Here is a 25,298-nt window from a genome sequence, read left to right as displayed (position 1 = left end):
CAGCCATCCCCAGCTACCTTTAAGATCATCTCTCCGTAGCCGCCACAAACCTTTGATTGAAAATGAGGTTTGTGGTTGCATTCTGGCTGATTTGTTGCCAACTGCTCTCCAAATGCCAATCCTGTGTGGCCACTGATGTGAAGAGAGTTGAGAGCAGCCGATAGTAGGTGCCCCCTGGCTGCCTTTTGTAGGTGGTAATAGAAAAACAGCAAGTACCCTGTAACTGTTGACGATAACCTTCCAGCTGGTGTATTTCAATCAGAGACAACCAGGGAGCACTTGGGGTATTCCTTCTGTAAGTGCCTCAAAAGGAAACTTCTGAACATCGATAAGGTTCCCATAAAGCTGTAGCTGCTTTCAATTTTTTTTATAATAAGCATTCCCAATGGGAGCACCAGGAGCAGTAACTGTGCATGCATGTAATCAGTTTTCTATGGAAATACAGACTTATGGCAGGCACAGTAATCTTTTTAGTAAGGTCATCTACAGAATGAAGATCCCAATAAAGTCAGTACATTGAAAGAGGGACACAGTCAAGATAAAAATAATAGGCAAGATTTTAAAAAGTGACTGATTATTTTAATCATCTCAAGTTTTTGTAGCCCTGTTTGAAATTTTTTAAATGGGCCTGATTTACAGAAAGTGCTGAGCAGCAGGCTTCTACAGTTCATACCCCATTAAGATTCAAGTTGGGAACCCAAAATATAGAAGCATCCATAATCAATTCCGAAAAAAGAAAATCATTTGGACAAGATTTTAAGTACTTTCTACTAAGGTAAGTAAAGGCATTCTTAACCATAACTCAGTCTGTATCTCCCATCTCATAAATACCAGATTCTGTATCTTGTCTACATTCTTACCCTACATGTACTAAATAAAGTTGGTAGAAGAGATGGGGCTTTTAGCCATATTTGGTGGAACTCCCCTCAAACCCAGGAATTCTGGATCTTAGTAATTGAACAATGGGAATTTCATCACTGGTGAATGTGTATTGTTAATAGATATGCACCCAAAGCTAGAAGCTTCTGCCTTTTTATCTAAGGGTGGATCTAAACTGCTTATAGCTAGTGTGTGTTCAGGTGGTCAGTATGTGATGAGGCCAATGCTGGTATGGATAAGCCAGGATAGCAGCCTTGCCCCAAAAAGACATTACTTCAATTGCTATTTGTAGCTGTTTGCATACTACTGTAATTGTTGATGAATGTCCAAATGCATAGACACGTGCAATGTAGAGTTGCAATGAAGACTGGAAAGAACAACAATGCCCTAGAGCAGCTGACTACAGGAGTAGCCAAATATCCTCCTCAAGCACTTGTTTCTTACCCTGTTCTGCTGCATCCACCTCTGACTGAAGGAACCCTACTGTTTTGGGAACACAATAGTGCCCCCTATGATCAGCAGCTGCTACTGCTACACAGCCACTAATCTGCAGGTGCAGTAAAATGTTTAAGTTGCTAGAGACCCATCCAAGCTCATATTCTGCAAATGGGAATCAGGCTCAGCCCATTTCTCCCCCTGCAGAATTGGAGTAATTTCTAAGGGAAAATCCTGGCCCCACTGAAGTCAATGGGAGTTGCCATTGACTTCAATGAGGTCAGGATTTCACCCCTATTGTCTAAAATGGGAATGACTCACATCCTCTGGAGGCAATCTAGAATCTTAGGGACTGATCCAAAGTACATTGAAGTCAAAGGACTCTTAAATTTAAATTGCCTTTCGGTCAGGCCTTTAGTCACTTCCACTTAGTTCTTGGCATTTGCACAGTCCCTGGGTATTCTGGGCTTTCAGCACTACAAGGGAATGTTTAAATCCCTCCCTGTGAACCCCAATCCAACACACCAAGTTTCTTTTTATTTTAATTCCCTCCAAATGCATTGGATTACAAAATATTTCTATTTCATTCTTTCAAATCCTACATATTGAGCTTTAGTCAAAAGCATTGCCATCAAGCAGTTTAACTATAAAAAGAATCTCAGATGTGTTACTGCATTAATGATTATCTTCCTGCTTTTCCCTTATTTTAACATTCACCAATTCTATTCCCGTATCTTACTTTAACATTGTCATTGGTTATCATGACAATAAAACTGTTTTTAATGGGAGAGTCTTTTCCTTCTGGTTTGCTTTTTGTTATTTCAAACAAAACAAACTCAGCATAATACAATGCAGTATGATGCATTGTTTCATACTTGTGCAACCCATAGCCTATTAGATTGGTTGCTATCATTCTTCGATTTTCATTTAAAACCACAAAGGCATAATTTGAAACCTACCTAGGTAATTGCTTTGATATTGACCCAGTCTCATGAGGGTAAGTTGGGAAATGTTAACTCCTAATATGTTTTTCTGTATTCAAGCAAATAATTTTCTGCTGTGACATCCAAGAGGTAATGAAGACAAAGACCTTAATAACTACAGAAGCTACAAAAATATTAGCATCAAAATTTCAATTACACTTCTTTTAGAGATTAAGATAATCTATTGGTAGGACAAATTTTGGGTGGATTTTCTTCTACCTGTAAGGTAGCATTGTTTGTTAATTGGCATTTATCTCTGACAAGTAAATACAACTTTAATGTACACTGTTGGCTGTTAAATATAGTGATTGCCATTAACATACTAAGAACAAAACTAATAAAGCCCACATAACTAATCACTTCCTCCAATTTACCTTCCCTGTGCTCAGTGTCAAAGCAGCTACACTGCCCAGTGCTGCCTAAAACTCCAGGTCTCACACTCCTATCCCTTTGCTCGAGATTGGATAAATTTGGGCCTCGATAACACAGCTGCAAAAGACTCCTGGCATTTTAAACATGTGATAGAATGCAAACCATGACTGGAACTCAAATGTTTTAAATAAGATCACCTTGGCCTATGCCCTCCACTACTAACAGAAAGATGAAAAACTCCCAGATGATGTTGCAAATAAATAAATAAATAAATAAATAAATAAATAAAATCCTTCTGAACTGAAGAAGGTGGTCATCATAGTCTGAAGTATACTAAGAGGCACCAACCCACCAAAACACTGGAATGTGTAACAACATAGCACTTGGCAATTGCCATCTGTGGAAACAAAACCCTTTTTGAGACGGAAAGGAGGGGAAAGATCTATCTTGCTCCCAGGAATTGAAATATGCTCTATGGAGCTACAGTTCAGATTATCACTCCTTTGGGAAAAGATGGGTGAGCCAGGGCATTGCTAGTGAGGTGCAGATCTGCCATACAGGCAACAAGATCCACACCTTGTGGTGGATGGTTCATGTATTGAAGCAGAGGAATGGGGAGGTAACAGGGGGCTCTATATTTTATTTTCTCTCCCCTGCCCCTTGCATGTCCTGCTAAATCAGAGAATTATCATAATTACTTTAAAAGTTAGCTCTAACAACCTATTTCAGAGCTTTTTAGCTCTAATAACACTATGCTTCAGAGTGGTTTATGCAATCCTTCAAACTCCTGGTTATTCACTTCAATGGACTGTTTAGCTGATGTCACCTGCTTTTCTTTTTGTGAACAAAGATGATGAAACTTCCTCCACACACACACTCCTGACCCAACAGTAGTCACATAATGAGACAGCAGCCATAGAAATGCAATCAGGTCAAACAGCGCACTGACAACTGGGGTCAAAGCCATGCAGGCAGCAGTTCATTTTTAGAAAGCAGATCTAGCAGTGGGTTCAGGATACATTTCATTTTCAAATGAATTCCTTCCACTCAAAGTCAAAGGTCAGAAAACTGGCAGTCGTTAAAGAGGTCCCAGCTGCATCAAGGTTGAACAACAAGTAAAAGTCATCCAGAGCAGTGTCTCTGTAATCCACAGATGTGTCTCTGGAGGCTAGAGAACAGAGAAGAGAACAGAAAATTGTTAAAGGAATGTACAGGAAGTTCTGTGATGAGCAAGTGATTCAGACCCACTGCTGTGGATATGGTATTTTTTGTTCTCTATGTCCAAGGCAAGCAAGCAAGTTTGATTTTTACCGTTGGAAGCCCTTTGTAGCAAATGTATGCATTAACTTTGATCACCTGTATGGCTAAACAATTGGGTGATTATTTATGTCTATATTTAAAGGACAAATGCAACTTTGCAGGTAATATCAAAACAATTGCTATTATTATTATTATTTTATTTTAAGCAAGAGTGGTGTTACCAGATAATATTCAACATAATGCACAGATTGCCTCCAGGAGTGGAAAAAGTGAAAGCCTTGCTGTGAAAAGCTTTTCCATCCTGTTGAAAACATCAATACCACATGCCGTGGTTGGCACTTTCAGAGAAATAAATATTGATTTTCCACCTCCCTTCTTTACCAGTGGCAGAGAACTGCCTGTCTAGCTCTGATTTTTTTTTCATTGTTTTACAGTTGACTGATTCTGTTAGCATTGAATTTTTATTGTTTCATTGTTCTCTTCTCTCCACCCCCTCCCCCCACATCTCTTTCTCTCAAACATTTATAATGTTTGTTGTGGTGGACAAGACAGCAAAGCAGTAGTTGAAATTAATGTAGAACTCTCTACACACTGTAGTTCCCTTGTCAGGTCTGATTTATCTAATTTTGGTATTACTATCAGGAACTTTGTAACAATTTCTTGGGAACATATGGTGTTAATGATGATAAAGCATCACTATTAAGAAAATTCTGCAAGTTGCATCATAGTTCAAATGTATGTTTTATATTGTACAATGGACATCTTAACACATTCAGTTCAATTAATAATACTGTCCATCTTCTTTCTGATCAAGTGAAACCAGACAAATTCTCTAGTTCTCCATGACAGCAATACATAAAAGTGAGCTGCAGAAATGAAATACAAGATCAGTGGAATATACCAAATTTTCCTGAAATATTCTATACTAAGCAAGATTTTTTAGGGGGGTAAGGTTAGAGGCAAAGCATGCTCATAATGTTTTGATAGAATACCCACCATTTTTCAACACAACTACATGTATGTCATGCAAAGCTTACAGAGTAGTTCTTCATTTTCCTCAAGGTCACCCTGATAGCACAAGTGTGTGTCATTTTCTTGATAACTGTTCTACACTTGTTACTACTCTATGAAAGACAACAAGTAACCGTCCCTCTAATCAATTCAAGCAAACGGGATTTTCAATGTCCAACTCACGGGTAAATAAGTATTTTAACAAAACACATTCACGTGGCTGTGCTATTGAGGAAGGATAGCATTGTGGTTGAGATACTAGAAGGGGAATTAAGAGACCTGGGTTCAGTTCCTAGTTCTGCTGTACAATTGCTGTGTGACCTTGGGCAACTCACTTAACTTCTCAGTTCCCTTTCTATAAGATGCAGATGGTGTTTTCTTTCTTCTTCCTCCATTTTCACTCAGACATGTCTATTTAGACTAAGCTCCTCAGGGCAGGAACTGTCTGTCATAGCTCCCAGCACAATGGCACTCCAACCTTCCCAAGGCATCTAGCTCTACTGTGATACCAATGAATAACACCAATATAGGTCAATAATAAAATATGCAGATTTTTTCCCCCATGTACATTGATCATTTATTTTGCTCTCAAGGGAGTCCCCTGCCACCCTGGCCTACTCTTGTTCCTATTCCGATGTCATATGCATAGCCTTCCTCTCTGTCAAATAATCACTGATCCTTCTCATTATTCATTAATCTGTACACTAATACCTTCTATTCTTCATGGATTTGAAACTGAGAATGCATGTCATGGTTAATTTGATGGTTCTTGTCTAAAAGGTTTAATTGCTGCTTACAAATCACATGGCATGCAATAAAATGAGCTCTTTAAACACAGTGGCTACAACTCACATTTGGAGTTTACACAGACTCAGACTGACAGTCTAATAAAGGGACAATATATAGTCTGTTAACATTCTGTACAGTCACTCATGTTAGCAATGTAATGTGGACTATGCTAGCAGGTCACCCATTCAACATAAGCTCTACCAAAGCGTTGTAAAGGTGAAGTGGCAAGTAGAGCTGATGGGCAGGGGGCAGAAGGGAACTATATGGTAGACTATGTGTTGTGAACCATTATTTGTAGGCAAACAGGCTCCTGGATCCAGGGTGTGAGCACCACCACTTCCCCCCTAGTGGGAGTTGAGAGTGCTCAGTACTTTGTAAAATCAAGCCCATGGCGATGAGGAGGTTCTGTAGAAGGGCTTCAGTCTAACATACAAGGTGGCAAAAGTGGTGATGCAAAAGTGCTGTCCTATGCTGTATCCGTGGGCCAAAAGAATGAATTTCTTCCTCTACCCTGCCAAACAAAACCAGTTACTTAAGCTGTATTTGAGGAGGGGTGAATACCACCCTGTATGAGATGCCTACTATTGTTGTCTGGTTTTGGTATGTCTGTCCTTTCATCAAGAAAGTTTAGCCTCCTGTGGACGCAAGATTTTTAGGTAACCGTTTATGATAATCTCTTACCAGTTTAGTACAAATAATATTATTGATACATATAGTTACATTAATGCAATAATATGACATTTTAAATGTCAGAAAATGCAGTCATTTAAAATGATTTTCAAAGTGACTAACTTTAATGCCCTTAGAATATGTAACATTTAATATTATTGAGTATGGATTTTTTTTTTGGTTGGGTTTTTGTTTGATTGTTTTTTGTTTTACTTAATCCTATCAACAATGGAAGTAAGTTAGCTTTGATTCCATGGTTGGAAAGTCTGCTGTGGGAGAAAAAGGCTTTATATATACCTGTAAGATGACTAAGTTATAGATGCAGAAAGAACTGGCCTGCCTGCTTATTATGCATTTAAAATTTCAACTCTAGTACTTTGCATGTATTACTCATTTGGTAAAGAAAACAAAAAGGAAAAATGGATAGATTATTCATTCAAATAATTGTGTTGTTGAATGTAAAGCTAGTCAAAAATATTGAAAAATGGCTTTTCAACTAATAGAACCATTTTCAGGGGAAAAATCATTAAGGCTGAAATTTTCCAGTTTTTAAATTATGGTATTTTCCCCATTGTTTGTTTGTTTCAATTATTTTTCTGGTTTGTCAATGAGACATTCTTTTTGTTGTGTTGTTTTGCTTTATTTTAAACAGAAACTGAACATTCTATAGTTTAAAAAATATATAAAATAGTTGCTTTTCTGGTTTCCTTTTTGGTAAAATTCTTCATTTTCTGATTTTCAAAACCCAAAGTATTTAACTGAAATTTTTTTTTCAAAAATTGGTTGTTTTTCCAGTTTCTATTTTCATTTAAAAAAGATTATTTCTTTCCATTACAAAGGTTGGGAGCTGTAATGGACTGTTCTAAGATTCATGTATGAACATACATTCACATAAATGCACAAGTTATGGTAAGAAATGGTAAAGGGACTTTCACAAGAGTTGCAACTTTAAATATCTTTTTGTTGTACAGTACCTTACACAATGTGATCCTGGTCTATTACTAGACACTATGATAATATTAATAAATTACATAGGAGGGCCAATTTTCACTAAGCATGGAAAAACAGTTATTTACCAAGCTCATTTGAACCTTGATTTCTTTGCTAGGATTAGCAACATGGTTACCGAGTAATGCCATTTGCAGTTGTGTTTTTTTGTGAGGTGGACACTCATCCCACTAAGAACTGGACTGAGGTCATAGATTATAATGAATGGCAATGAACAGCCAACAGACAGCAACGACTTTCAGATTCTCCCAAACTTGGCTGAATTACAAAAGTCAGATTCCCCTCCTCCCCCGTCCCAAGCTGGTTTTGAGTTCATAGAATCATAGAATATTAGGGTTGGAAGGGACCTCAGGAGGTCATCTAGTCCACCACCTCCCTAGGTAACTCATTCCAGTGCTTCACCACTCTGAGTGAAAAAGTTTTTCCTAATATCCAACCTAAACCTTCCCCACTGCAACTTGAGACCATTACTCCTTGTTCTGTCATCAGGTACCACTGAGAACAGTCTAGATCCATCCTCTTTGGAACCCCCTTTCAGATAGTTGAAAGCAGCTATCAAATCCCCTCTCATTCTTCTCTTCTGCAGACTAAACAATCCCAGTTCCCTCAGCATCTCCTCATAAGTCATGTGCTCCAGCCCCCTACTCATTTTTGTTGCCCTCCACTGGACTCTTTCCAATTTTTCCACATCCTTCTTGTAGTGTGGGGCCCAAAACTGGACACAGTACTCCAGATGAGGCCTCACCAATGTCGAATAGAGGGGAATGATCACATCCCTCGATCTGCTGGCAATGCCACTACTTATACAGCCCAAAATGCCGTTAGCCTTCTTGGCAACAAGGGCACACTGTTGACTCATATCCAGCTTCTCATCCACTGTAACCCCTAGGTCCTTTTCTGCAGAACTGCTTCCTAGCCATTCGGTCCCTAGTCTGTAACAGTGAATGGGATTCTTCCATCCTAAGTGCAGGACTCTGTACTTGTCCTTGTTGAACCTCATCAGGTTTCTTTTGGCCCAGTCCTCTAATTTATCTAGGTCCCTCTGTATCCTATCCCTACTCTCCAGCGTATCTACCCTACTCTCCAGCGTATCTACCACTCCTCCAAGTTTAGTGTCATCTGCAAACTTGCTGAGAGTGCAGTCCACGCCATCCTCCAGATCATTAATGAAGATATTGAGTGTAAATAGATGAAAGTGTGTCAAACCTCCACAACAATAAATGTATCACCTCTGAGTAGAGAACAAACAGGAATAATTTCAGTCCAAACCGGCTTTTGGTAAAAGTGTCTCCAAAATCTAACTATAATCTAACCATAGCCAGAAACATCTGATTGAGGAAGCCCTTCCCCTCACCCCCCAGGTATATTTGCCACCCAGAAAGAAATTGGAATTTGGATAATATCTCCTGTGTTGTTTGCCAACTTCATAACAACTTACTGTATATTACGTCACTTTGCTGCAATTCATATTGGTACATAAATTACACTGACACACCATTAACATGGGTAAATATTGTAAATAATTGATTTCTCCAGAGTAACATAAAAAACAGTATAACACCACAGTTCCGCTGTGTACATGAGTCACTATTAGGAACATATGTATTTCTATAGACTTTTTTTTTTAACTAAATCAATTTTAAAACAAAGTTTATATTTATGCAAATACATTTCAAAGATTAAATCCCCTTTGAAATGCTACAAAATATCCTATTTTGGGGGCATTATTCCCATCCTATTAATAATAATTATATTATAATAGATGTCTAATGAATGGAGCCAGAAGGAAATCAGGGGAAAGTTTACTATATTAGGTGGAACTGTAGCACTGCTTTGTATGGAAAAATTGAAGATTTTATTTAGTGCTAAGGACTTTTATCCCCTTTGCAAAAGGCTGTTTGAACTGGCTTTGTAAATGCATTCTCAGGGGCTGGGGGGAATGGGAATGGAATTCTTCCTCCCAGCCCAGAGCCAGGATGCAAAGAAGCTACTCTGGGGTCACTGTGGTAATAGGCATGGCACACTTACATATCTGCTCCAAGGTTTTGGCAAGCAGGGGGCATGCTAATTGTGGAGCTGCACCTGGCACTCTCAAAGAACAACCATGCAAGTGGAAAGACTTCCTGAGTCAGCAGACTCAGCTCAGAGCTGCTGCTGCTGCCGCCAGCACTTGGTAAGTCTCCCTCAGAAGCCTAGGAGCTGCAATTGAGGTGATCCTTCATCTCCTTGCTGGCCTCATCTAGTTCTGCAGGAGAGTGGAGCAGGTTTCAATTCCCCTGAACAAAAAGCAGTTAAAGGTAGACAAGAGACAGGGGAAAGGAAGTAGAGGCCAGAGGAACAGGAGCTGAGTTGGGGTGGCAGAATGGGCCCAGGAGCTTAGAGGAGAAAGCAGTAAGTGTGAAGGGATCTAGAGGATGTGGAAGGAGTAGAAGCTATGTGAGGATGGGTCTGGAGAGGTTTGTGTAAGCATGAGGGTTCAGAAAAAAACCTTTGGCTAGACAATGTGTTTTGAGGTAGGAAGGGAATGCTGTGTGGGAGTTAGGGTGATTGACATAAGTGAATGTTAGGGGAGGTGAGTGGTGGAAATGAGTCATTTAAATTACAGACTTTGCTCTTTGCTAAGAAAATTGAATCCCCTAGGCATTCTTGGCCTTGAGACTTAGTAGGACTCACTGAGAAAGGAGCTCAGCTCACAGACCTACTGTTTCTCATACAGTCTGTGCACAACATGGGTGCATGCACTACAGCAGAAACAGACACCCAGAAACCTGCCCATTCTACTTTGATTTTGTATGCTTTCGGTTTGTTTAGTTGCAACACTATTACAACTTTGTTAAATATTGCTATATAACTAAGAATCTGTATGTAGTTGGGCTGGCATATTTAACTGGAGAGTAAAGCTACACAAAAATGAAGAAGTTCCAAAGTATATTTATTGTCTGCAGAAACTCTGCACATTTAGTTTTCATTCTCTGGGTGTGATGAAGATGGGTGGCCATAGGCATTTGGCCAAACACGATGGAGGTTGAATTCCTGAGACAATCCTTCATAGTAATCTCTCTATTGAGAAATCAGAGTAATGTTTGCTGTCTCAAGAGGAGGCTCTGCATTGGTTAATGCATTGATTGTAATCAGAACCATGTCCGGATTACCAAGCAGACCACCCAGTAAATAGGGTTTTCTTTGTTAGAAAGAGTATATATTTGTTACACTACAACTTCCAGCTGATTCAGTTATAGAGATCAGTATTATCTAAAGCATTGTCTTCTAGTAAGCTATTACATATGGTCATAGATTCTTGGGTTGCCTAGAATTTTAGTGTGTCCTTTTTTCCCCATACTCTTTTTATTGTTGGTATATTCTTCACAAGATTGCAACAGTGAAGCATAAAAGTAAAGTCCCAGTAAAAGTAAAAAAAAGTACAAGATTTCCCTCTAATGGCTACACTATTACATTACTGGCTGTGAAACTCAGATGGTTCACAAGAAAGACCCAATATGACACACATCTAAAGACAAGACAGTGGACAGATCACTGGACTGGGCCTTTGGAGTCCTGGCTCGGTCACTGTCTCTTTGCTCAAGTGATTTCACATCTTTGTTCTGCCCTCTCTAAGTCTTCTCTATTTAGATTGCCCCAAAGAGTTAGCAATAACTGTGTGTATGTACATACATAGATATATATATGCACACCAGTGGATAGTACTTTAGAATATATAGTATAATTCTTATGGCTTGTAAGACTATTACAACTTATTCTGTACAGATATTTACACAGACATCTTAATGGTGTCTAACAGAGTGGAGCTCTGATCTCATTTGTGTCTCTAGAATCTACCATCATACTAAATATCTTAGTGTCAGACTAGGGTTAATGGTGTATGTGCCATTGTAGAGTAAAAGCAACACAAGTTTAGATTTAAAACACATTTACCTTTGAGAATGAGGTTGGGAGGGGCAAAACACCTAATTTGGATGTGACTTTCCCCCATATGAAAGGCATCACTTCTTCATTTGTGTCAATAAACAGAATGAGATAATGGATCAATATGGAATAGGGTTTAAAAACTCTGGAGAACTAACACATTCTCTGATACGGAATCAGATTGTTTGCGATAGTCATAATACCACTTTGAAAGAACCATTGTTAAGAGATCTAGTGATTTTTTATGTTGACTAAAGAAGTCGATATCTGCAGAAGCTACTATTGAACAAATAAAAGCTTGACAAGTCAATGCTTGTTTGGATGTTTCCATGGATCTTAAAGCATGTCATTAAAATAAAATAATAAATTATTAATAAAAATAATACCACCCAGGGAAAAGTCTAAGAAACTAAGGCAAAAACTAGAATCCTGTACACGTGTAATGTCCCAGGAATAAAAGTGTCTTTCATGTGGGAATCCCTGAAAAAACTAGCAGGAAAAAAACTAGCAATTTAGAAGTTTATATATAATATGTCATGATGGATAGACAAGTTAGATTCATGTCAAGGCACACAATGAAACAATACAATTGATTACATGAGTCCAAGAGAAAACATACAGGTAATAAGATTAAAAGAAAAAAAGTGGTCATTTGGCTGAGTCCTAGTAATACATGTTAATATAAAAATGGATATGCATACAATGTTAGTAGAAGAGAAGTTCTTCTAGAATGCTGTATTTTTAATCCAGCTCCTAGCCTCTGCACAAGTGATGAAAGGAAGCCATGTGTTCAGATATCTGATGTATGAATTGTTTTTAAGGCTACAGAGATGTGCCAGATTTTCATAAGCCATCTGTTATGTGAAGGAACATTAGGTATATGCAGTGGTAATAATTCTAGCAACTAACAATAGTCAAAGCAACACTTCTTGAGGAAGGCTGAACAAGTAATTTTCAACACCAACACATCTATAGTAGGAGAGTTTAAATACAATTTGTTACTGTGCATATTTGAGTGGACTGTACCATATTATACAATATGGGGGGGACTTCCATATTATAAAGACCCTTGTACAACCTCTCTCATTCACCTATTAAAACGCTAAGAACTGATTCTGCAAACCCTTATGCAGGTGGATCCCATCCTTATGAGGACCACTCCTTCTGTTCCCTCAGAAATTCCACATATCATCTCCTTTAATTTATGAGCAGACAATTGTGTGTTCTCTTTACAACTAGTCAAGCATTTTCTTAGAAAATAATTTTGATCAAACAGAATAAAAGATAGACCAACATTTTTCTCAAAAAATTGTTCATTGGCCACGGGAATTCCTTCTATATTATGTTCCACTCTGATCTTAGCTTCTGGTAAATAAACCCAAGCTTGTGCACCTGTTACTAAAGGGACTGACCCTGCAAACATTTAGGCATGTGAATAGCTATACACACTAGCTATGCTAGTCGTCAAAATACTAATACAAAATGTAAGCTTTTGCAGAGCATTGGGGTTTTGAGCACATTACATAACATACAACATATTCATGGCCAGATGGACTACTGGTATAAACTGCTCACATTGTCAAAATATATAAAGAAAGAAAAATTAGGACTTCCATTCAGAAAAATATACCCTGCGAGGCCAGTCTGGAATGGCCTGCCCAGTTACTAATTGATAGACATCTGACAACGCGATTGCCAAATGAAGCTACTGTACTGCATGAAAACTGAGAAAGTGAGTCTAATAAGAAGCTGACAACACGTAAACAGATGCAAATAAGCTATTACACTTGGAGAGCAAAGTTGCTCTCCTCTTTTACTGATGGTGACCAGGTGAGAGTATGCCAAGAAGACAAATGGACACCTGCTTAAGTGTTAGTCACAGTGAATGCTCCCAGATCCTGTAAGGTACAGCTATCTAATGAACATGAATTCAGGAACAACTGGAAAAATAACTTTAGGGTTCCTGTTGACTCTGATAGTGCTACATACTTCTGAAATATCACTCTCTGCAATAGCATATCCTGACACAAGAGCTCTGATACTTTGCTTTAAAATGGAAGTGGTTTCTTCTACTGCTAAAAATCTCCAGTGATCAAATAATTAGAATGGCTCCTACATATAAAGCTAGCTTGTGCCATTTAGATACAGCTCTAAATAAGAGCACTAGGAGACATTCAGAATGCCACTTGACACTCAGAACCTCAGAGAGGATGCTTCTAATAGACAGATTACTGCCTGCAACTAGGTGGCTGACCAGACCTCAATAGATAAGGGTCCATTATTTTCCTAATGTAGCAAGTAGCATAAAGTAATGTTGTAGAATTCATTACAAACACTCCTGGTAGTTAATTTACTTGCCAAGTTACTCAAAGTCTTCATACCCAACATTACTGCTTCTTGAACATGCCAGTTGCTTTAATTCAAAGCTAAGAGGTTTGTTTGGGGTTTTTTTAAATAGCAAAGACACAAAAACAAAAGGGGTAGATTGCCAACTGAGCATATGCCCAACATCATCATGGGCACATGGAATTTTCCATGGGTGCAACCTTGTGTCTGTCCTTTTCAGATGCAAACAACTGTGGCACACACTAGCACCTGAGTGTAAGTTTTCAATAGTCTAACACCTGCATAGCACGAGTTATAGTTTACAAAAGCAAAACCAACAAGCTTTCTACAGCTTTCATAGTGCTGAATACTGACATTATGTTATTGCTGTAGAAACTCAGGCCTTGCGTCATTACAGTGTTCCAGTTTCTCACACTCATAACCATACCCCAAATCAGCAAACACCTTTCACTTCATTTTACCTGGAATTACCGTGCAACGTAGAACCCTCGTGTAGAGTGAAGGGATAATCTCACTGAAGTGCATCCCCAAGAAGGAAGCAGATAACTGCACTCTGCCTCTGCAGCTGCTATGAGACATGAAAGGAAGACTCCTTCCCCTCCGACACCTGCGCATCTGTCAGATGGCCATCCCAGCTGATTACTCAGAGCAATGGCATGGATATTTGGTCCCTAGTGAAGAGAGATTATCGTTTTGGATCAGTCACCACTGGTCTCAAGTGACCAGTCCCATCTGAAATGCGGGTTCTTCTGGTATGTACCAGTGGGAAAAAAAGCAGGATTTTACAGGCCAGATCTGGGGTGAATTCAAAGACCTTTGTTAAAAGCACTTTCACGACCAATGACTAGGAGCTGGCTGGAAAATCTTTTGCAAAATTAAAATTTTCCTATAGAAAATTTTCCATTGAGAAAAGTAAAATGATGGCTCCCCAGGCCTCTGTTTCCCCACCACCCCGCTGCTTCTCCAGTAGCCAGGCTGTGGAGGGGTTGGTGAGCCGGGAAGGTGGAGAGCCACTCGGGATGGAGTGGGGCATCAGCCTCCAGCAGCCCATCTGGAAGACTTGTCTGTTCTGCCACCAAGAAGTGAACTGACAAAAGTTTTCCAGGCAAGCAACCAGCAAGCTGAAACATTCCATGTCAATGTTCCCAAAATGGATTTTTTCTGGAAATCCCTTTTTGAGAACCACAAGTGAAGTTCACTCAGTCTGTGCAGTTCCATATTACTTGGGCAAGCAGTTACCCATTTAGCATGCAAGCAACTTCAGGCTGTGCAAATTTAAAAAACAAAAACCTCATGGAATTGGCATTTTTTAATTTGTAAATCTTTTCATTCAAAATGGATAGCAATAGACAGCAGGAAAAGGATTAGCTCTGGAGGCTTACAGCAGCACATGAAGACAGCATAATTTATTGGCATCAGAAGCATCTTCGTGTTTTCATCCATTGTTTCCCCCTGGCCTTTCTGTCTATTGCCCCAACACTTGTTTGTGTGCTGGCTCTGTGTGGCGCTCCCTTTACTTCAGTGAAGCTCTATGGGCGTATAAGGATGAGCCTATGCATAACCAGTTGTAGGTTCAAGGCATATGAATGTGCCTAATAATGACATTTTCATATTCTTATTCTATTTTACGTGTAGCTCCACTGTATAACCTGTATTCTGTATGTATATTTTAATTTGATCACAAAATAAGTATTAAGAATTGAGAGAAGGTGGTTGGACTAGTTGGCCTTTTATGCTTTTCATTCTTTTTTAAATATTCAAAATTACATTGGGAAACATTTTTGTATTTAATAAAACATTTATGGCTAATTTCATGCTTAATTACTGACAGCACTTCTGAGTTTTTAGGGTTGCAGCTTTAAATGTTAATATCTATTAAATAAGAAGACAGACATTATTGCTATGTTTATGTGTAAGGAAAAGAAAAATGCTTTAAAAAAAAAGTTTAGGGTAGTGCACAAAGTATAAAGAGCTTAAATGTAGATTGTAACCAGCCAAATCACACTAAGTGTAACTAAATGCATTAGGAAACTTCAGTGTGTTTAAAAACGTGATGGACCATAAGATGAATCATGTGCAAAGTTATACACTGGACTTGGTTTATGGAGTACGATGACACTGAGCTGAATGCTGCTTTTTTGAAATCAAAGGAAAAAAGGATGTGAAGCACCAGGTTTTAATTTGTAGGAATGAATTGATTTTTTTCTGTCATAAGTTTAATTGCATATTTAAACATAACTCAGGCTACAACAGTTCCTAAACTGACCATTCAGTGTATATTTGTGCAACACTAGTTGGATCTCCATCAACCTCACCTCTCTCTTTAGAGTTACTTTTTTTTCTTCTGCTATGTTGTAGAACCTTTTTTCCTTATTATATTTCTGGGAAACTTGAAAAGCCTTTAGGGGAGCTGAAAATGTATTTCCAATAAAACAAGCTCTCCAGATCTATGGATCCAACAATTATGATATTGTACTGGAGGTGGTCAGGCATAGGGTCTGAAATCATAGCAATATAACAAGTTTTTCATATAAAACAGAGCCAAGTGCTTCTCTTTCAGAATAATTATTTTAGTCTCATAGGAACTCAAAAAAATCCCCCAAAGCTTCAGTAGACTTTTCACCACAAGCTAACTGAGCTGAAAAGAGTGGCTTTAAATTCAGAAAAAAAGTGAGGTACTTGTATGGCAGAGGGGATTGATATTAAAATATGGAGGCTTTTAGTTCTAGCTACTTTTTCAAATCTTCATCAGGTTAACGGTAAATAGTTACCCTCTGACAGCTACTTAGTGTCCCCATCACAAAGATTATTCTTCCAAAAGGTGCTGTTGGGAAAAGTCTTAGCAAAGAGGCCAAGAACTGAATAGGGAAGGGAAGGAGATATCAATGAGGCAGTCCTTAGTTAGGGCTGGGATACCCTGGCAGAAGAGTGTGGGAAGCTTGCATAGCTGCTGCCTATATTTCCAGTATTGCTCTTATTATATTCTTAGACAATGCATTAAAAATATAATGAAAGAAAGGAGTCAATGAGGGAATAATACATGTGTGTATACTTACCAATTTTTGCTTGGAGAATTTGAATGTGGAAATTATAGTTTTCTGCTTGCTGATGCAGCCTTTTGTTTTTCAGGGGAACAACAAAAAATATTTAAATTTTTCACAGTTTTATCCATACCTCTTTGGTCTTAATACTCAGCTAAAAATCTTACAAGAGCAGGTTCTGTTGGGCCAGATCAGAAACAGCACAAGAGCAGACTCTTTGCAGTATTTTCGTCCTTTCATTTCCAGTCCCAGCTCAAATCACAGAGTTACGAGAAGCAAGACAATCAAAGCAAAATGTAACCAGACCTTTTCAAATTTCAGAAAAGACTTGGCTTCAGTCTGGTTTGGATTTTGGGTGAATGTTCAGATTGTCTGAATAAAATAAAAACTGCTCACTTAGTTACACCGATATGTCATATTTTTGAAGTCCCTTTATTCATCAGAATTTTATTGCAAACATTTCTGAAACATAGCAACTGTTTCAGCCAGGTTTATTGTGTTTATCTGGTTCATTCATTTTTATATCGTTAGAGTTTCTATTTTTTAAACGTATTCATAAATGTAATGACTTGCTTCGAGACATCTACAAATATTAGATTCTTTTTGTCATTAGAAATGTTATAAAAAGAAAAGAATGACCATAATACAAATTATGATGTCTACACACTAACCTTTCAATTATCTATAATCAGAATAAATCACAGCTTTGGATAAGGGATAAAGCAAAAACACAATAACCAGCAAGGAACAATGGGCAGATATTTGAGAGGTACTGTATTAACTAATTATGCAGAGAAAAAAAATTCATTTTCTTTCAAATATAATGTTCAGCTATCACAGCCTAAGTCTCTTCTTTCACTGAGTACTTCATCTTTGGTTGAAAATGTGCTCACTGTAACAGAATGAGATGGGTCTTTGGCTGGCTGGCTGGAAGAAAAGGAGTTGTTGGTCCTTTAAGGACCCTCCCTGAAATTGGGTTACACAGGGATGGGGAATTGACCTGGATGGAACAGGGAGGAATAGGAAGTTGCCAGACCAGGTGAGGAACACTCCCACTCCTGGTGCCCAGGGGAGATTATTAGTCTTTTTTTTTTCTTCATTTCAGGGCAGGGAAGAAATGTTACCCTCACTGCCAGATTGACCTAGGCAGGGTAGGGTTTTATTTGCCTTCCACAGAGACCATCAGGGAGTTGGTGTGGTAGATAAGCAGGGGAAGGGCAAAAAAGCACTTTGAAGACTCTCTCAAAGCTAAGATGAAGTAGTACAACAGCGACATAAACCATGGACCAACTAAAATGGAGAAGGACCTTTTGGCACGGATCCCAGCATTTCGAGACCCAACGAAGACAAGAGGAAATGAAGAAAGAATGTGCTACAACCTGACTCAATCTAAATCCATTCCTTCCCCTGGAAAATGTCTGCCTCGACTGTGATAAGATCTGTGGATCCTGGATTGGTCTTATTAGCCACCTGTGGATCTACTAGTGATAACCAGCTATCATTTCATGGAAGTCTATCATCCTTGAACTCCAAGGAATCACCAACTATTACTTGGCATCCCTCTTTCTAATTTCCTCTCTCCCCCCCCCCAATATTATTTTGTAGACTAAACAAAAAATTCTAGGCCCATATTCTCTGGTTCAGCTGAGTTGCACACTGACAGGTGGTGCACAAAGATGGCCCCAAGTGGTTCTTTTGGTAGCTGTAAATTCCTGGGGCATTGGGACATACTCTTTCCTCTGGCCACACCCTTTGACAGAAGCAGAGGTCATTTTCAGTGGACTAAATCCATGAGCTTGATGGCTGCTTTGCATTACCAGAGTAGTTAATGCAGGACCCAAGGCTCTGGGTCCTAGTCTTTTTCATGTCTCCTTCCATAGTCAGCTCTATGTGTTGTCCTGCTCAGAACCTTCTCTAATTCTTTACTAATGTTCTATCTTTATTGGTGTTTGCAAAAATATCAAAAGTACAATTTTAAAGCTTCAACTATTTAGTGTTACAACTAGAAATCATGGTAAGATTTCACCCACTTATAAATGTAATATACACAAGTCTGCTTTTAGATATTAACACAGAGACTCCCTCCCTAAGTCAACAGAAAATAACTATTGACCCTTCTACAAAAATTGTCATACTATATTGCAGATAGGTAACTTTGTCATGGGAAGGAAATAAAACAATCTGCAGTGTGACATCCCCATTTTAATATTATTTGCCAATTCTGGGGTTGTTATTGTTAGGTTTAAGTTTCTTCTGTGGTGCATTGTCTTTTCTGAGATGTGATAGGTGAAACTAGACAAAGGAATACCATTAATTTATATAGTGACAATATTACTATTTCTTTTGTAAAAGTATAATATTTTTGCCCATGTACCCACCCTTGCATGTTGAATGGATGTCTTCACTTAGCTGCCAATGCTGACATCTAAATCTCTTTTGAGAGGTTACAACTAATTTAGAACCAAACAATGTGTGTGATTAGTTTCATTTTTTTCTGTTAGCCATCATCTAACACTTATCCATATTGGATTTCACCTGGTCTCATGTTGCCCAGGTGAGAAATTTTGTGTGAGACTATCTTAATGTCTCATAATTGCACCAAGTTCTGTGCTAAAAAGCTTTCTGAAAATTCAATAGGCTTTAAATGTTTTATTGTATAAGTAGTGGGTTGGATTTGTGGCTGCCTAATTAGCTACAATTTTACATGTGTGCGCATAGATAGAGATTTTTATATAGATTATGCACACATACATAAAATTTTAGCTAATTAAGCAGCCACAAATCCACAGAGAGAGAGAGAGCGTGCACGTGCACAATCAGCTATTTTAGGAGATTTAAAAAAACCTCACGTTTTGAAGGACCAACGTGATTGTGTCTAAATGGGTCTCCTTGTCCTCCTTTGTAAATCTCAGAATGTGATATGATACAATTGTATTCTCTTAGGGATAAACACTACCAGTTCCCACCCGCAGAAGCCATGAATGCAGAAGAACTGAAGCAATGTTGTTGTACAGAGGGTCAGGATGCAGGGAGGCCACATGTGAAGTCCACATCCCTTTGAACTACATTCATTTGGTGGAATGTTTTGGGATGAAGTGGCTATGAAGAAGCATTTGTAGATGGTGGCTTTGATCAGAGGTTGCTTCAGCTCTGAGCCTGCAGTGGTGGCCAGACAGCAAATCCATTACTGCTTCAGGGACTTGAGAGAGGTTTCCTACTACCTTGACTGCTACAGGATCCTGTATTGTACATGTTTATGTCAATGGTCTTTAAGCCAAGCCCTCCAATGAGAAAGAACTTTTATAGCATCACGCCTCACATGCTTGTTTTCCATATAAAGTCTTGGGTTTAATGAGGATCTGAACTGTGGTTTTGTAATGTGATAGTTTAGTTCATTAACCCACCACACCACCTAAACAAATCACTTGTTCTTGAAGCACATTGCAGTGAATTGCATTACAGCAAGTTACTACAAAGTAACATAGGGGAATGTGGCTAAACCTCTGTTGTCAGTCCATATAGGGCTTTTCAGAGACTTCCACCCTCTGAAATACACAGGAGAGCTCCTCCCACAATTTTTTTTTAATTTTTTTTAAGAACACAGCTCAAGTTATAGTGAGCCAGGACACTGCAGCATGTGAGCGGGGCATTCATCATCCTGCTCTAAGCTTTTTCATCTTTACACAAGTAAGAGACAAATAATGAAATCTATTATATTTGGGTCAATCTTGTTGCAGCTGCTGTGATTTTTCTACAGTCCAACCAACAGAAATAGGGTCACAGAATGAGAGAAAGAATGAGAGACTAGGAAGAGAGAGACAGAGAGCACAGAATCAAGGAGAGAAATCTGTATGACACTTGAACCTGATAATGCTGAATACTGCTTCTTTGCAAATGATTTATGTATTTAGTAACTATAACCCATCTTGTGCATACAAATTATGATCTCTTCATGGCCAGTTTTGAATTGGTTATTGAAAATCATTCAGCAGTTCATTTTTTCAAGCATATTGAGGCTATGGATTGTTAGGAACTGTTCAAAATAGTCACTGTTCAGATGATTATTTGATATGTCAAATTCACTCTTTGGGCTGACTGGCCCTCTAACTTGCATGGCATTATATTTGGGGATACTTGTTGCTTGTCTGCATAACCTAACTGTTATAAGCATCTTGTGCTTCCAACCAAGACAAATTGGTTGAAATATTGATTGCACTGGAAAAAAACTCATGTAAAATTTCAAATTTACTAGAAAACCTAATTTAACATTTTTGCAGCTAGTGTCTGCTTTCTTTGAAAAATATTTGATTTTTTTCACTGGAAAATTTCAAAAAGCTCTAAACTCAAAATTGTTGGTTAATGGCAGTATGTGGCTAAATCTTTTTCAGTTTTCATCAGGTTTTGGTCAAAGGTTTTCAGCACCAGCAGGGGCGGCTCCAGGCCCCAGCACGCCAAGCGCGTGGTTGGGGCGGCATGCCGCGGGGGGCGCTCTGCCGGTCACCGGGAGGGCAGCAGGCAGGGTGCCTTGGGTGGCATGCCTGCGGAGGATCCACTGGTCCCGCGGCTCCGGTGGACTGCGGGAGGTCCACCGGAGCCGCGGGACCAGCGAGCAGCAGAGCGCCCCCCATGGCATGACACCGTGCTTGGGGCGGCGAAATGTCTAGAGCTGCCCCTGAGCACCAGAAAAATTAAAGAAGAAGAGCTCTGTAGAGCTCAAAAACTTGGGTATTTCACCACCAGAAGTTGGACCTATAAAGAGGTTTAAAAAGTGACACGATGGGTGAGGTAAAGAAGAAAGTCATGAGCACTGACCTTTGGGACCCAGCAAACTATGATGCTTACTGTTTCTAATTAAGTTAAATAATAAACTACTAGAAAATAAGGATTTTTCATTGTACCTTGAGTAGAAAGAAAAAAAATGCTAAAATACTAATTTATTCCCACAATTTTTCATCATTTCTGAATAATATAATGATGAAGTGTGAGAAAGATGCTTGATTAAATGAGGTCCCTGGAGTATATAGGACGAGATTTAGGTTGGAAAACAGCAGCTGCTTTATTCTTCTACCCTGCCAGTGTCAGTGCTGTGCTGTTTCCACTTTTTATAGCACATTTACCTTGTCATGATTAACAGATTAGGACAGTGCATTAGGTGAAATTATTCAGATTTTGTGTAGTGGTGTCACAAAGTGTCTCAATGTGCTAGGGTCTGAAAAATATTACTGAACACTTGATTTATTTTTCTTGGCTGGAATTAATAAACAATTCTCAAATATATTGACCCAAACTATCAGCTTTTCCTAGCCAGTCATAGCTGATAAGCACTTATGCTGGTGTCGAATATAATCATGTCAGTAAACTTGATTGACCTGGCTTTCTCTCAAAGATTTTTTTCTACATTTCTTCCTTAATCTGTTAATATATATATGGCATTGAAGGTCATGACTTCAACTGGTGTAAATCAGTATAGTTCCATTGAACAGAACAGAGCTATATAAATTTATATCAGCTGGGAAGCTGGCCCCAAGTCTCATCTCCCTTGAACCTGGATTCACCATTTCATTGCTACAGCATTATAAATGAATTGAAATAAACTGAGTTGGTGGAATAAAACTGGAAAAAACTGTGGTGAAGCAGGTCCTTTATTTAATATGTATTTTTAAGTCTCTCCAAAGAAAAACAACAAAACAAAAATCAGTTGGAGAAATCTTTCATTTTTAACCCAGAGCTATGTTGTGTTGGAAAGATACAAACCAGATAACTCCAGAGGAACGTTGAATCTAGGTCAGAGAATGCTTGACACTTCCCAGCAAGGACTACATTTTCAAAAGTGCAAATTGCTCTCTTCAGAGATGTGGACAGAGGCCCACCCATTGGGGAAAAATAAATAAATAATGTTTGCCAATATTGAACAGCAGCCACAAGGAATATGGATAAGCACAGAAGGAAGAGCACCCCTCAGTGCACAGCTGATTGCTCAGTGAGCAACTGGCGGCAGCCGAGACATTTTCAAAAATATCCCTGGCAGTTGGAGACAGTGTGAGGCAGGCTGCAGTTAGAGAAGAGCATCAAGAGCAGGTCACAGGATGTCCCGTACCTGCTAGATCTCTTTCCTCCCCCTTTCTTCCTTCCCTTTCTCACACATCACTTCCTTGCAGATCTTTGCTTCATCACATTTATCCTATCATCTTTCCCCTTCCTCTCTACTCATTACTGTTACTTAAAATATACATGACATTTCACAAAACAGGCATCTCACCACTCCTTTCCTTTCTCCTGTTCTGATTTCATTCACCTGTCTTCCTCCTTATCTCTCCTGCCACTTCCTTTTCTTTCTTCCTGTTCCTCCTTTTTGTTCTCTTCCCTTTTAATTGCTTCCTCTCCAGTTCAAGGTGATTAAATACAGCCACATGGCCCTCTTGTATGTAATTTGGATCCTTATAATTCCATCCTCACTGAGAGCGGTCTCCAGCTAGAGAGAAGAGAGGCAGAGTGGGAGGTAAACCTACCTGCCACTGGGAATGAAATCTCTATTCTTTCTTTGCTGCTGTAAAACCTTGTATTTGATTCCAATTCCTTCCCTCCCCCTGTAGTCTCACCATCTGGCTGGCATTCCAAATACTGTGGGAACATACCTCTGATGAAAATGGCTTGGTGAAAAAAGCTATCATAATGGTATTTTTATGCAACAAGAATTCATGTTGCAAGTTAACTAGCATGGAGGTGGCTGGACACTGATCCATTGTCAACAAATATTGTGGGATTAATGCTGGTTTCAGATTCACAGAACAGCAGAACGGTTCATCCATTCCAATGGTACATTGGTTCATTTAATGGGATGCCTTCTCTCACGACTGCACAGTCACATTTGATTAGAGAGACAACCATTTTTATGAGAAAATTGTATGCCAATATTAACTAGTAACAAAGATAATATCAAAGATAAAACTGCCACAGAGTTATTACAAGGCTGTAATTTACTTGAGCATTCTTATGAAATTATAAAATGGGATAGCACATCTATATCTTATTATGAACGGCAGCATATCCCCATGAGTTAATAATTACAGTCTTGTTTTCACGTGTTGACAATCTATGACTAATTACAATCTGAAGAGAATTTAAACAAATCAATTCAACATCAGCTATCTAAAGAAAAGCAATGAGGTTTAAACTGATATTTTATTCTGAGTTGTGAATTTTCCAAGTTTTTATTTTATTTTATTTGTATTGAGAATCCCTTATGGGGTCAGGCAGGGATTTTATTTCCTCCCCTCCACACACCATGTATTTTGTTTTGTTGGTTGGTTTTATCTCCTTCCTCTAAAGTAGGGGTCACAAACACACGGCCCCCCCACCCTCCAACATTTTCCTAGAGTGGCTCTGGCCCAACATGCACCGGGGGCAGGGCAGGCTCCCTGCCTGCCTGCCTGCCCTGCCCCCGCACTGCTCCGGGAAGCAGACAGAACCTGGGGGAGGTGGGGCCCAGGTGTGTGTTGCTGTTGCTTCAGGCACCCCCCCCAGCAGCTCCCATTGGCCACGGTTCCCCATTCCCGGCCAATGGGAGCTGCTGGGGGCGGTGCCTGAAGCAACAGCAACACACACCCTTGCGCCTCTCCTCCCCCACATTCCATCCGCTTCCCAGAGCGGCGCAGGGGCAGAGCGAGCAGGCAGGGAGCCTGTCCTGCCCCCAGTGCATGCTGGGCCAGAGCCCGCCCTCCCCGAACCTCTCCTGCAGTTGAACCCCCTGCCCTGAGCCCCTTGCCGCACCCTGACCCCCTGCTGCACCCCAACCCACTGCCCTGAGCCCCCCTGCCACACCCCACACCCCTCCTGCACCCCAACCTCCTGCCCTGAGCCCCCTGCTGCACCCTGCACTCCTGCACCACAGCCCACTGCCCTGAGCCCCCTGCTGCACCCCAATCCCCTGCCCTGACCCCCTCCTGCATCCCTCATCCCTGCTGCACCCCAACCCACTGCCCTGAACCCCCTGCCACACCGCTCCTGCACCCTAATCCCCTGCCCTGAAACCTCCTGCACCCCACACTCCAACTTCCTGCCCTAAGCCCCCTGCTGCACCCCGATCCCCTGCCACACCCCTCATCCGTCCTGCACCCCCTGGGGACAGGGAGGGAGCGGAGTTGGGGTGGGGATTTCGAGGACGGGGTGGGAAGAGGCGGGGAAGGGGCAGGGCCTCATGGAAGGGGTGGATTGGGGCGGGGACAAGGGTGGCGGGGGGGAGGTGTCAGTAATGCCACCCTTGGGCCAATGTACTAATCCTCATGTGGTCCTGTGGTCATTTGAGTTTGAGACCCCTGCTCTAAAGGATCAGGAATGGCCCTGGCTGGTAATGGGATATTTGACAGGGAGGGTCAAAATTCTGAGGCAGCACTGAACAGTCTCTCTCTGGGGCTTGTTCACTTGCTCAGGGTCTAAATGATTGCCATATGCACAGACAGTGAGGAATTTCTCCCAGGTCATTTTGGCAGTGATGAACATTTCTCCCCCCTCCCCTCCCCAACCTTCCTCTGCAGTGTGTGGGTGAGGGTTACTAGTTGCGTACATCTCACAATCATTTGCC

General features: G+C 40.0%; 1 long non-coding RNA gene across 1 annotated transcript in view; it reads right to left on the bottom strand.

Moving 5' to 3' along the window:
* Window positions 1–1,647: 1,647 nt before the first annotated feature.
* LOC120375116 overlaps window positions 1,648–25,298 on the bottom strand; it is a 35,823-nt gene continuing 12,172 nt past the window's right edge. The window contains exons 2-3 of the long non-coding RNA XR_005586442.1: window positions 22,977–23,189; window positions 1,648–3,837 (exon numbers count right to left, since the gene is read on the bottom strand). This is a non-coding gene — a long non-coding RNA (uncharacterized LOC120375116). The remainder of the gene's footprint in view (window positions 3,838–22,976; window positions 23,190–25,298) is intronic.

This window comes from Mauremys reevesii, linkage group 11, assembly GCF_016161935.1.
Source record: "Mauremys reevesii isolate NIE-2019 linkage group 11, ASM1616193v1, whole genome shotgun sequence".
Lineage (NCBI taxonomy): Eukaryota > Metazoa > Chordata > Testudines > Geoemydidae > Mauremys > Mauremys reevesii.
The sequence above is the reverse complement of the archived record's forward strand: the minus strand, read 5'-3'. Positions and strand labels throughout refer to the sequence as shown.